This window comes from Urocitellus parryii, chromosome 1, assembly GCF_045843805.1.
Source record: "Urocitellus parryii isolate mUroPar1 chromosome 1, mUroPar1.hap1, whole genome shotgun sequence".
NCBI classification, from domain to species: Eukaryota; Metazoa; Chordata; class Mammalia; order Rodentia; family Sciuridae; genus Urocitellus; species Urocitellus parryii.
In genome coordinates, this window is record NC_135531.1 from 104,549,492 (window position 1) to 104,561,716 (window position 12,225).

Below are 12,225 nucleotides of genomic sequence, written 5' to 3' on the forward strand. Positions count from 1 at the left end.
TTTCCTAGTTCTGTGAAGAATGTCATTGATATTTTGATGGAGATTGAATAAAACCTATAGGCATCTTTTGGTAATATGGCCATTTTAACCATATTAATTCTGCCTATCCAAGAACATGGGAGGTCTTTCCATCTTCTTGCATCTTCTTCAATTTCCTTCTTCAAGTTTTCATAATTTTTATCCTTCCTTTTTAGATTTATTCCTAGACATTGTACTTTAGGGTGCTATTATGAATGGAATTATTTTCCTTTTTTATTTTTCAGCAAGTTCATTATTGCTGTATAGGAAAAGCTATTGATTTTTGTATGTCGATCCTCTATCCTGCTACTTTGCTGAATTTGTTTTTCAGCATTAGAAATTCTCTGGTGGAGTTTTCTTGGGTTATTTATGATCATGTCATTAGCAAATAGAGATAATTTGACTTCTTTTCCTATTTGCATCCTTTTAACTTCTCTCTTGCCTAATTGCTCTTGCTAAATTTGAAGAATTATATTGAATAGGTGTGGTGAGAGTTGACATCCTTGTTCCTGATTTTAGAGAAAATGCTTCCAGTTTTTCTCCATTCAGTATGATGTTGGCTTTGTCTTCGTCTCTAGAGTCTTTATGATGTTGAAGTAAGTTCTGTCCCTCCATAGTTTCTTCAGTGTTTTTAATGTGAATGAGTGCTGAATTTTGTCAGATGGGTAATGAAGTCCTGCGAACACCAGAAGTCCCCTCTTCTAGGCTCTGACCTTATGACAACGTTTCTTCACAGGCAAAATTTCCCCTGATTCTGAGCTGATCCCAACTGGGACATGGGCAGTGGAAACAAAATGTTCCTTTCCCTTATATATGTGGCCATCCTAAGTTTCTGTGCTCTCTAGTATTTCTGGTGTACTTTTGCTGCACTCTGGTGCTCTACTTTCATTATTTTGGTTGACATATAGTTGTTCATTTCTAAATTATTTTTTTTTTCCTCTGAGAGTACAACTGTAGGAACTTCTAGTCAGCCATCTTCAGTTTTGCCCATTTTTCCAAGTTTTCTTGTGTGTATTGCTGGTGCTACTCTGCTTTTTCATTTGAAAACATTAGTGCTAACAATCTAATTTAGAGCATGGTGGAGGCAGGAGAACTGCAAGTTTGAGGCAAATTGGGGCCGCTCAGCAAAACCCTGAATGGAAAAATAAATAAATAAATAAATAAATAAATAAATAAATAAATAAATAAATAAAGGCTGCTATGTAGCTCAGCGGTAGAGCATCCTTGGGTTCAATCCCCAGTACTGCAAAAACAAACAAACAAACAAACAAAAAACCATAATAATAATACTTACAAATGAGCCCATTTGTATCAATGTCATTACATATATCAAGAAGAAATAATGCTAATAATGATTTAATACTTTCATACAATTTATATAGTAAAGGAATTATTTTGAAATTTATTTTGTCAAGAATGAAGCCAATTACATTATTAAAAGTGTAAATTCAGTTTAAAAATTTAACACCAAGAAAAACTACCTGTTTTATGATGATATTATAAATGAAAACTGTAGATGTCATAGATAAATCTAAATTTACTAAATTGGAAATCAATGAATAAAATTTCCATTGGCATGAAGAGAAAATCATATGTGCATTTATTTTATTTACTATCATTATTATTATATGGTGCTAGGATTTGAACTCAGGGTCTCATGCATGCCAGGTAAGCATTTTGCCACTGAGATATATGCTCAGTTTGCCATTTAAACAATCTGGAATATTTCACTAAAAAGAAGCCTGTACCAAGAAAATTTTTTTCTTGTTTTTATATTTATATGTGTCAGTAGGTAAAATATATGTGCTGTAGGTAATGTTGAACACATAGAATAATTACTCTAGTGTAATTGTCCCCATTTTCCATTGATCATAAAAGTGTTTGAAATAATTAACATAGAATTCAATCCAAGTGATGTTAAGAGGTGGGTGTGAGGTCCTTGAGTCACTGAGGGTATTTCCTTGGAAGGAAGTGAGATGATCCCAGTGGACTCACGTATCAGTTCTTTTAAGAAGATTGTTGTAAAGGGATAAGTCTGGCCCCTCCTCAGACTCTATGGTGGCTTCCTCTGGTGATGTGATTTTTCATTCTCACAGAGGCTCCTGCCTTTATGCTGCCATCTGCCAAGAGACGAGGCAGCCAAGGAGACCCCTGAAAGTAAAAGTCCGGAATTTCTTCCTCCACTCTGTGAGTTAAATAAGTCTTTTTTTTTTAATATGTGTTAAACATCAGGTATTTCATTATAGTAATGAAAAATCAACTGATTCATTGCTGTTAATTTCAAATAGAGTTTAAACATATCTATTTTGCTAATCTAAAATGCAAAATGCTGTAATCTGAATCCCTTTGAGTACTGACATGATGCCACAGACATGTGACCTTATGGATGGAATGTAGTCAAATGGCAGGTCCACCAAAAATATTGTATAAAATCATTACTTTGTGTAATTTATATTATTCTTTATATTATTTTGTGAAATTATTATATTGTATAAAATTATCCAGGCTGTGGATACGAAGTAGAAATGAAACATGAGAGCATTCTGTATTTAACCTCAAGTCCATCCCCCCAAAATATGTCATTATGCATAGGCAAATATTCTACAATCTGAAAAGCATCTGAAATCTGAAACTTTTCTTGTCATAGTTTACATGTTGGATGATTCTTTAAGGCCCTTGTGCTGAAGGCTTGGTGCCCAGGGTGGCACTATCCTGAGGAGGTAGAACCTTAGGAGGTGGGGCCTGGTGTGAGGTACTCAGGTCAATTGGGGGTATGCCTTTGAAGGGGATTGTAGGATCCTATTCCTTCCTTCTTTGTTTCTGGATGCAAGGTGAGTGCTGTGTTTAGCCACATGCTCACAACCATGGCTATCTGGCATCCTCACCAGAGAACTAAAAGCAGTGGTTCTGCTCAGTCATGTAAAGGAAGCTCTAAAACCAAGAGCCAAATAAACCTTTTCTCCTTCTATGTTAATTTTCTCAGGTATTTGGTTATAGTGATGGAAAGCTGACAAGTATATTGTTGGTTCCAAGCATTTTGGATATGAGATCTGCAACTAGTATCTCAATTTGTGTTCAAAATATTTTGAAGTGTTTCATGTTGGTAAATGAGTATCCTGGGTTCTAATAAAAGAGCAACTGAACCAGAGTCATAACTAGCACAACCTAGCTCTTATGTACTGCCTGTTTTTTTTTCCTACAAAATTCATATGTCAATAACCCAACAATCAATGGGATCATATTAGGAGGTGTTGGGGGTTGCCCTAGACAGGAGCTGTGCACACACTGTTAAGTCCTGAATAGAGAGGAACTGGACTGCTATTGCACCTATTGCAGTGCAAGTGGACTTGCCTCTGCTCAGGACTTGCCTCTGCTCTGATAGAAAGGTGCAGCTCTGGGAATGGGCATTGCCATTGTGGGCTGTCTCCTGTTCATTGGTAATCCTACCCTTTGCCCTTTTTTGGATAGAATATTCCATGGAAACTCCCCTTGTGTGTCCCCTTTATAAGAGTAAAGAATTCCAGTGGCTCTCTCTCTTTCCACAGACCCCTAAGGTTACAGAGTTGTCCCTGGATTTTGAAAAGGTACTTCTGTGTGCTTGCGTGCTTTCTTCTCCATTTTCATAAGTTATTTAAGTAGTCAGATTCTGTGAACCCAGCATAGGTCGCCAGCTTCGATAAACAGCGATAAATGGAGGACCTACTGGGATATTTTGTTGAACCATGACACAAAGAAAAGACCACAGATTCCAACTTAAATCAAATTAAAGTAAGCTTAATTTGTGTACACTGAGTGAGCTGATCAGCAACGGTCTCCCCAAAACCAGGCTAGAGAAGATCCCCTGGTCTGATTACAGGGAAGTTTTTATAGCACAAAAAGTTACAAAGGTGGGGTGTGTGTGTCGGGAACTTACAGCTAATAGGGTTCTGGCAAGCATAATACAAGGGCAGATAGCAGGTTTATGATCTACATTGTTTACATCTCAAGGTAGGGAGCAAACTCAGATTCTAACATCAAAGTTAATGAGGAGCAGCTGGGATTTCAGAGAGGGTTGTTATCTGGCCAAGGAGAGTGGGGCACCAGTAGGTTGAAAGCACAGGCAGGAATTCCAAGCAAGTTTTTAAAAGATCCAATTATGTTCAGGTCACATAGAAATCTTGGTATTTTACAGTAAAACAGAAATGAACTTTTCATGACTTTGTGACGAGCTGGCTCCCAATCTTAAGATGGAATTAGGCTGGGTTCATCACATTAGTAAGGTAGTTAATAAAATGTATATGGTTGAAGTGTAGCCCTCTCTCATAAGCATGCTTTTTATGGCTTTTTGCAAAATTAATGTAGATATTTTGTTTTGAAATATTTTGGAGAAGATTTTTGAATTTATGTGCTGGGAATTAATATTTAGAGAAGGAAGGATGAGAGGAAAACATTGTTTTCACTATGGGACCTTAAAATTCCAGAAGTTTTCTGCTTCTAAAAAGTAAATTTTTTCCCCCATTTTTTTTTGTTTGATTATTACTTTCTGGAATTGTTTGGGAAATTTAAACTGAGCTCGTGGATCTGCTGAACCTCTCTCTACATCCTTGCCAAGTATGCATTATCCATTGGGTGACTATGGCCCAGCTGTTCTGAGGGGGATGCAGGACTCTGGCCAAATAAAGGCTGCCCTGGGGCCAGCCAGCGCCAGCCTCTGCCCCTGGGCCCCATTTTGGGGTTTGAAAAGCTTTTATTTTTGTTTTTAGGGTGCTCTCACGCTACAAGGGGGAGCTAAGGGAGAGGAGAACCACCCATAGATCTACACCTTCCCACCATTCGGAGAGTGCTGACCATCTGCAGAGGCAAGAGCCCAGTTACCTCCACAGCTGGGACGATGTGGATACCCAGCTGCCACTGCAGGGACTCTCAGCCCCAGAGGGATTGGCAGGATGCCCGCGCCCAGTCATAAGGAGATTTGCAATGGAGAGGTACAGGCGGAGGAGCCCGGCGCCCAGAGCCCAGCGCAAGGTGGGAGCCACACAATGCTGGCATGGCCGCGACAAAGGTTCACCCAGATGAGGGCGCTACTAGTGGTGGCCGGGTCTCTGCGGGCCTGAGGTTCACAGAGCAAGGAACAGCGAGGCTCCGGATGGCAGCGACTGGCAGGGGTGCAGACAAAGCTACCACCACCGCCCATGGAATTCCTCCCAGGCAGACAGATGGGACAGAATGCGACCCACTGGGGAAGCTCTGGGAGCGTTTGCCCCAACAGGGCTCGTCCCTGGGACAACTGCTCACTTGTGCCTTTTCCCAGACACAAAGTCCACCCCAGGAGTGAGCCGGCTACACCTGCTGGCTCCAGACTATAGCAAGTTGGTGAAAGTGCAGGCTGGATGGCGCCAAGCCACTGACACATGTCTCTAGGCGCCGGCCCCGTCCCAACAAGACGCAGACAGCCCATGGGGGACTTTGTTATTTTGGTACAAGTGGCACTAAAATTTCCACTGTCCTGATTACCATGGTAGCCCATCAAGGAAACAGAAGGGACTGTAAGAGGCAGTGTTTCCGCATCACTGGGCACTGCAGAACTTCAACCAGGATTGTTATGGTCAAAAGATACAATGCAGGGGGGCAAAATCCTAACATTTCAAGTAAAACTTTGGGTTACACTTTGGGTCCACGATTTTACACCCAGAAATCCTTCAGCTACATGGCTACCAGATAAAACTGTGGAAAAGTCCCTCCTCCTGCTTTCTTGGGCTTTCTTTTGGTCCTTCCCACTGTCACTAAGCAGGACTTCCCGCTCTGCCTCACAGCTACTAACATACTTTTTTCTCACCCAGGCTGACAACAGGAACTACAAGGCCTGCGCTCAGTTGTTAGAAAATTCCTTCATGATTTTAATACACTCCCACTACTTAAAGATATTTCTTTTTCTGGTAAAATTTGATTTGACAAACTCTTTAATTAAATAACCCTATATTTTATCACTCAACAGGTTCCTTTAAAATTCTTCTTCCTCTCAGTGGTTGTTACCAAAAAATGTTACATGATGAAAGGTATCATACTTATGCTTCTTTGTATTTTGCTTTTATTTTTGGAGATTATGAGGATGCATTTTGCTCCTCACAGGAACAAAAGCTGGCAACTCAAGACTGTAATGCCAGATTCGTGGGACCCCAATAGACCTCCAGGAGCCACATCCGATACAATCACACAAGAGTTTTTATTGCAAGCTCAAACCTGGACTCACAACCATTTCCAAAGCAGCGGTCCCAGGGAGTGAGCCCTGGTCCTTTGTTCAGTGAGATTTTATAAGTTTTTTTTGGATACTCTATGCATCACAACATCACACAGCAAATCATTCCACACTGCGGGAAAATCAAACAACAACTCTTAACGTTGATTAGCATATTCACTGGAGGGGGGAAAAAAGTTGGGTAAGGGTGATTGGTTAGTACAAGAGGGGGATTCGTCTGAACTGATTGGCTTAATCCGTGAGGGGTGTATGTGCTAAACTGCATGGTTTCCCAACATGTTATCAATTACCAAGACTACTGGTGGGTTCATCTGGCATCTCAGGTATTTTCCCTGTCTCTTGCTGATTGGTGGTTGCTAGGGGGTTGCTATGGGTCCTCACCTAACCTAATTGAGTCAGGGACACTTGACTGGCATGTTATTTACAGACAAACAACTCAGCAGGGTGGCTATGTGCCTAGGAGTGCTCTGTGGGTTTTTCCAAGGACAAGGGTCAGGCCCCTCCCTTTGGACAGGCCTTGAGGTAGAAGCTGGGTTTTCAAAAATGGAGTCACATCAGTTTCTCAAGACAATTTTCTCACAATGTTCCCGTGATGACCAAGAAATTCTTTTCTTCTCATTTCTGACTATATAAATACAGAAGATAAATAATGTACACACAAGGATCTTATTTTGGCTACACCCCCGTGACATCACATGTAAGAGTGCACTCATAGTTAAAAATAAGTTAAAATGGATCAGATATTTTAAGAACCACGTGGCTTCATAAGATTTACATAAGTATGAGCATACCTTTATTCTTAACGCACATTTTTCCAGTTATTTAAATAATCTATACTTCTAATTGTTTTCCCGAAAAAGGAAACATGTAATTTCTACTTTTACATATGCATTTCTCTGATGCTCTGCCTTTTATAGTTACAAATATTTAGGATAAATGTAATTTGCTATACTTACTACATTATAAAGTTTGAATTATAACCATCAAATGATCTCTAATTCCTAAATCATTATTCAGGATTTTGTAAATGATAGACAGATATAATTCTATGAAGCAAAGATGTCCAGATAAATTCTTACTAAAGAAATAATGATAATTTAGATTCTAAGATTTACAAGAATTATTCCAAATATAACCAATGAATTCTAAAAGGAGAAATTCTAGAAGGAAAAAAGGATGCTTCTACAGAGAGAAAGGATACATTGGAGAGTCATAAGAGGAAGAAAGAAATCATCTTTGGGTAAAAGAAAAGGTCTTTATATATTCTAAGATTTGAATGATAAAAGGATGTAAGCTAAGATTTTTGTCTATATTCTGACATGACAGAACTTATTAAATATTTAGCTTATACCTAATAATTTTTACTGTTTGAACAAGGACTAAATTTTTAGTGAATAAAATTTACATCCTTGATTAAACAATGTTTTTGAATACTACCTTGAGTTCCAATTTTGAAACTTCTGTTGTAAGATTAAGATTTCTATGTGCTGCATGACCAATGCAATTCTGCAACTGGTACACTCAGAAAAATGAGAAATTATGTCCTATCTGATTCAAATGTATGATATATCAAGGTCATTGTACTGTCATGTGTAACTAATTAAAACAAATAAAAAATAAAAAAGAGAAGTGAACATACATGTTTTTGTCTCCAAGTGGGATAGATTCAGTTGGAGAATAAAAGCTGAATCTTGTTTCATAAAAAAAGACTAACATTTAATTGATCTCAATAATTACTGCTAATTTCTTGCATATGTTAGTGTTAAACAATAAATTTGCAAACTTAATTGGAAATTTATTTATATCATGTAGGGTTCTCTGACTGGACTTATTTTCCATCAGATATATGATAAGACTTGTATACTACTCCCTACACTGGGAAATAACCTTAATAATTTTTTTTAAAACAACTGACTCTAACCCATTTAAAAAAATAATATTCTAAAAAATAAGGATAATTTGAGACCTTCTCTCAGGAAGGGATTACAAGTTTCTTTAATTTGTCCATTTTACATGTAACATCAAAATGGATCAGCTAGTCTATATACTTACTGGAAAATTACAATGATTAATAAAAGATGTCTAAATTTTATATCTAGCTTCAACTATTATCATCAGAGAAGGACTTAAAAAAATTGCCTACTGGAAAAAAAGATCCAAGGGGACCTCTCAGACTTGATATAGACGAGAGAGAGAGAGAGAGAGAGAGAGAGAGAGAGAGAGAGAGAGAGAGAGATATTTTTAAAAGGTCCAAATACATGTATTGTAATGTTTCAAACTTTATGCCAAATATCTGACCTCACCTAGAAAGATATTATGCTTAGCTAAATTTTAAGGTAAAAGACCACCCCAAATAATTTTAAAAAGGATTTATCTTAACCATGTCCCAGTAACACAAAGTAGGGACAAACCTGATAGTCCATCTGCAGCACAGACAACTCCCCCAAACAGATTAATATCCAACAGATAAACAAAATGTCACAAAAATAATTTTAGTAAGCCTTTAGAAAAATCCTTCTATTTCCATAGAGAGACTCATAAAGAAAGCACACAGCATCCTAAACTTATAGAGGGCCACCCAATTTCAAAGGATTATAGAAATTGGCATTACCTGAACCAAATTTAGCTGTTATCCCCAAATTTGTACAGAGATTAAATAGAAAATATAGAAAACATACAGACAGAAAGAGATTAAAATGCTAATCTTCGTCCCAATAAAAATAAGCTTCCTGGGTAAAACATTTTAGTCCTCTTCTAAGTTATAAACAGATTTTGGAAGCCTCTAAACATTGAAACAGGGCTTTACTTTGAGCCCCTGTCAACAGTTTATAACTGAGGAAAATAAAAAATAGTTACCCCTAAAGTATTAGACAGACAGCCATGATCAGGTCAGTTCAATAGCCAGTAGTTAGTCTCAACAGAAAGTTTAAAACATAATAAACCCATTCTCTACCTTAACTAAAAACAAGGTAATGACCTATATCACACATTCATATTTTTGAAATTAATAGTCATAAAATATACATAATTATTAGAGTCAATTTTGCTATATTAAGTAAAACTATTAAAGATGTTCATTTAACCATTTCTTTTTATGTAAAGATTATTTTGACATAAGTCCCTCAAAGGTCACTGCTAGCTCAATGTCATATAAAATTCTAAATTAGATCACTGTTTTAAACCATACTGTTGACTTGTTTTTACCCATTAATATTTGAGATACTAACTCCCCATACTTAGGTTAACACTAAGTTTGATAACAGTAATGACAGTTTTTTCATAGATTGATAAACAAAGAACTATTTCATAGATTGATAAACAAAGAACTATTCATTTTTCTATTTCATTTTTATTAATGGTAAAAAATAAAATACCTTTCCTGTGTTTATTAAACACATGTATTTCCTATCCTGGAAAGATGTCTCTTTCTCATATGTGTGTGTGTGTGTGTGTGTGTGTGTGTGTGTGTGTATATCTCATGCCCTTAGTAAAGGCCAAATCTCCTAAATTAAAAACTCTGTCTCTCACTTAATTCTAAAATAAGATAATTATTTAAGTTAATCTAGAACTAGTTTCAAAGTACAGATTTTTATATACAACTTATTATGTTCTTCATTATTGGTAATTCTGTTAAAGTCAAATCAAGTCATACATTTAGTAAAGGCTAAACTTTAAACTATTTAACATGGTTCCTTTCCAATTCATTAATGTTAAATGTAACATAAGTAGTAAGAGACCTTTGTCAACTTTTATGACCACCTAAGGATAATAAAACCCTTCTTATTATTTAAATACTTGTACTATTGTCTATAACTTAAACTAATGATGTTATGGCATCCCAGGTCTCTACTCATTTTTTTTTTAAATAAAGAAAGGAGGAAAATAGGACCCCATAAGAACACATTAGATCTTACAAAATATTTAATTTTTTTCTTAATTGTAATATTGAGAGTCTTACTGCTGCTTAACATGATTTAGTAAGTTGAATCAAATTTCAAAAGGTAGAGTTCAAGTTGGTCATCATAGTATGGCTGAAAAACCTGATACAGAAAGGTAAATTTCCAGCTGCAGAGTTGGCAGCAATGCAGGTTTCACAAGCTTGACAGGTAAGTAAAACTTATGAAGACTTCTGTGGATCCATTTCTCAGGTCCACTTTTAATGTGCTTTGCAATGTGAACTGGAAAGTCCACCCATGTAACTTAGATTGATTATATTGACTATATAGATTAATCATATTGACTATAATGATCAACTACCTATGTTAATCCTATGATACATGCTGGCTGTCTAAAAGTATTTTTTTTTTTTTGAGAAAAAGCATATGAAAACCTAAATCTGCCAACCATTCTGGTCCTTAGAAATTAAGACTATATTTATATATATGAACAATTGTCAAAATAGAAAGATTGTTGAAATAAAGTTTTCCTGTATAGGCCAGTTATTCACAGACTGGTCTCCTAGAATTCACACAAGCAATTACATAAGGATGCCATAACTCTTAGGAACTTTGACCTTCAGTGAGATGGCATCCAAAAGGAAGTTTGATACTTAACTTATGCCTCCAGAATTTTTGAATTACTGACAGACCTAAAACACTCTTTAAATGTGAGGATTAAGAGAAAGGATGATAAATATCCTGTAACCTATAAAAAATGCAACTTGCCTAATTGTATCACTAGTCATAATAGAGGAAAAGGACATTGATCCTTCACGAATGTTCCATTGTCCTATTGTCAGCTGGCATTTCAGAACCGTGCTGTGCTGAAATTAAAATTCAGGCTTTAAAACAGGTACCTGCCAATTAACCAGACCTAGGCAAGATCTTGATCTCATGATCCTTAAAGTGACTACTTAAAATATTATTGTTTGTACAATTAAAGCCATGGTGGCTATGTCTCAAAACTTACAACATGTGAATTTTCTTAATAATTTGAATTAAATTACTTCCAAGATTCTCCATAGTCAGATGAATACTGATGGAAGGATTGGAACAAAGTTGAACACTCTAGAAGCCACTGTAATGAATAATACAAATGAGCCCTCTGCTCTATGGTTTGAGGAAAGGCTTAAATGCCACGCCAATTAATTGTGTCTGTGTTACTGTGGTCAAACACAATGCTTCCCACTAAAATTGGGAAAAGGTTAAAAATCTTCTGATGAGTGTTTGGCAGAGTAATGATAATAACCTGGGTCTTTTTGAGTCAGTTAAATGACTTCAATCCTGGAGAAATACTGAAGCATTCTGCATGATATTATTGGACTGTTATCTTTGCTATTAATCCTCTTTTGTATTGTGACAATATGATGTCATGCCCTCAGAACAAGAATCCAGGAATTCAAGATAACAACTCATCACCTACTCTTTCAAAGACAAAAGGGGGAATATGTAGGAGCCACCTATGCACTTACCTTTAAGTCCTGACTAAAGAGGAACTGGACTGGTGTTGTACCTATTGCAATACAAGTGGACTCGTGTCTGCTCAGATAGAAAGGTGCAGCTCTGGGAATGGGCATTGCCCAACTGGAGTGGGCTGCCTCCTTGTTCCTTGGTAATCCTACTCTTTACCCTTTTTTGGACAGAATGTTCCATGGAACCTCCCCTTGTGTGTTCCAGTGGCTCTCTCTCTTTCCACAGACCTTAAGGTCGCAGAGTCGTCCCTGGATTTTGGAAAGGTACTTCTGTGGGCTTGCATGCTTTCTTCACCATTTTCTTAAGTTATTGAAGTAGTCAGATTTTGTGAACCCAATATAGGCCACCAGCTTGGATAGATGGTGATAAAGAAGTAGTAATTAGGGTCAGAGCATGTCATGAGGAGATCGATGCCTTTATGGAAAGAAGGGAGAAAAATGAGTCTCTTTGCATACATGGACCAAGGAAGGCCATGTGAGGACCAGACTGGCATGAGTGCTCCACCCCAGGACACAACCATGCTGGCACCTGGATCTTTGTCTTCCGGTTTTGAGAAGTGTG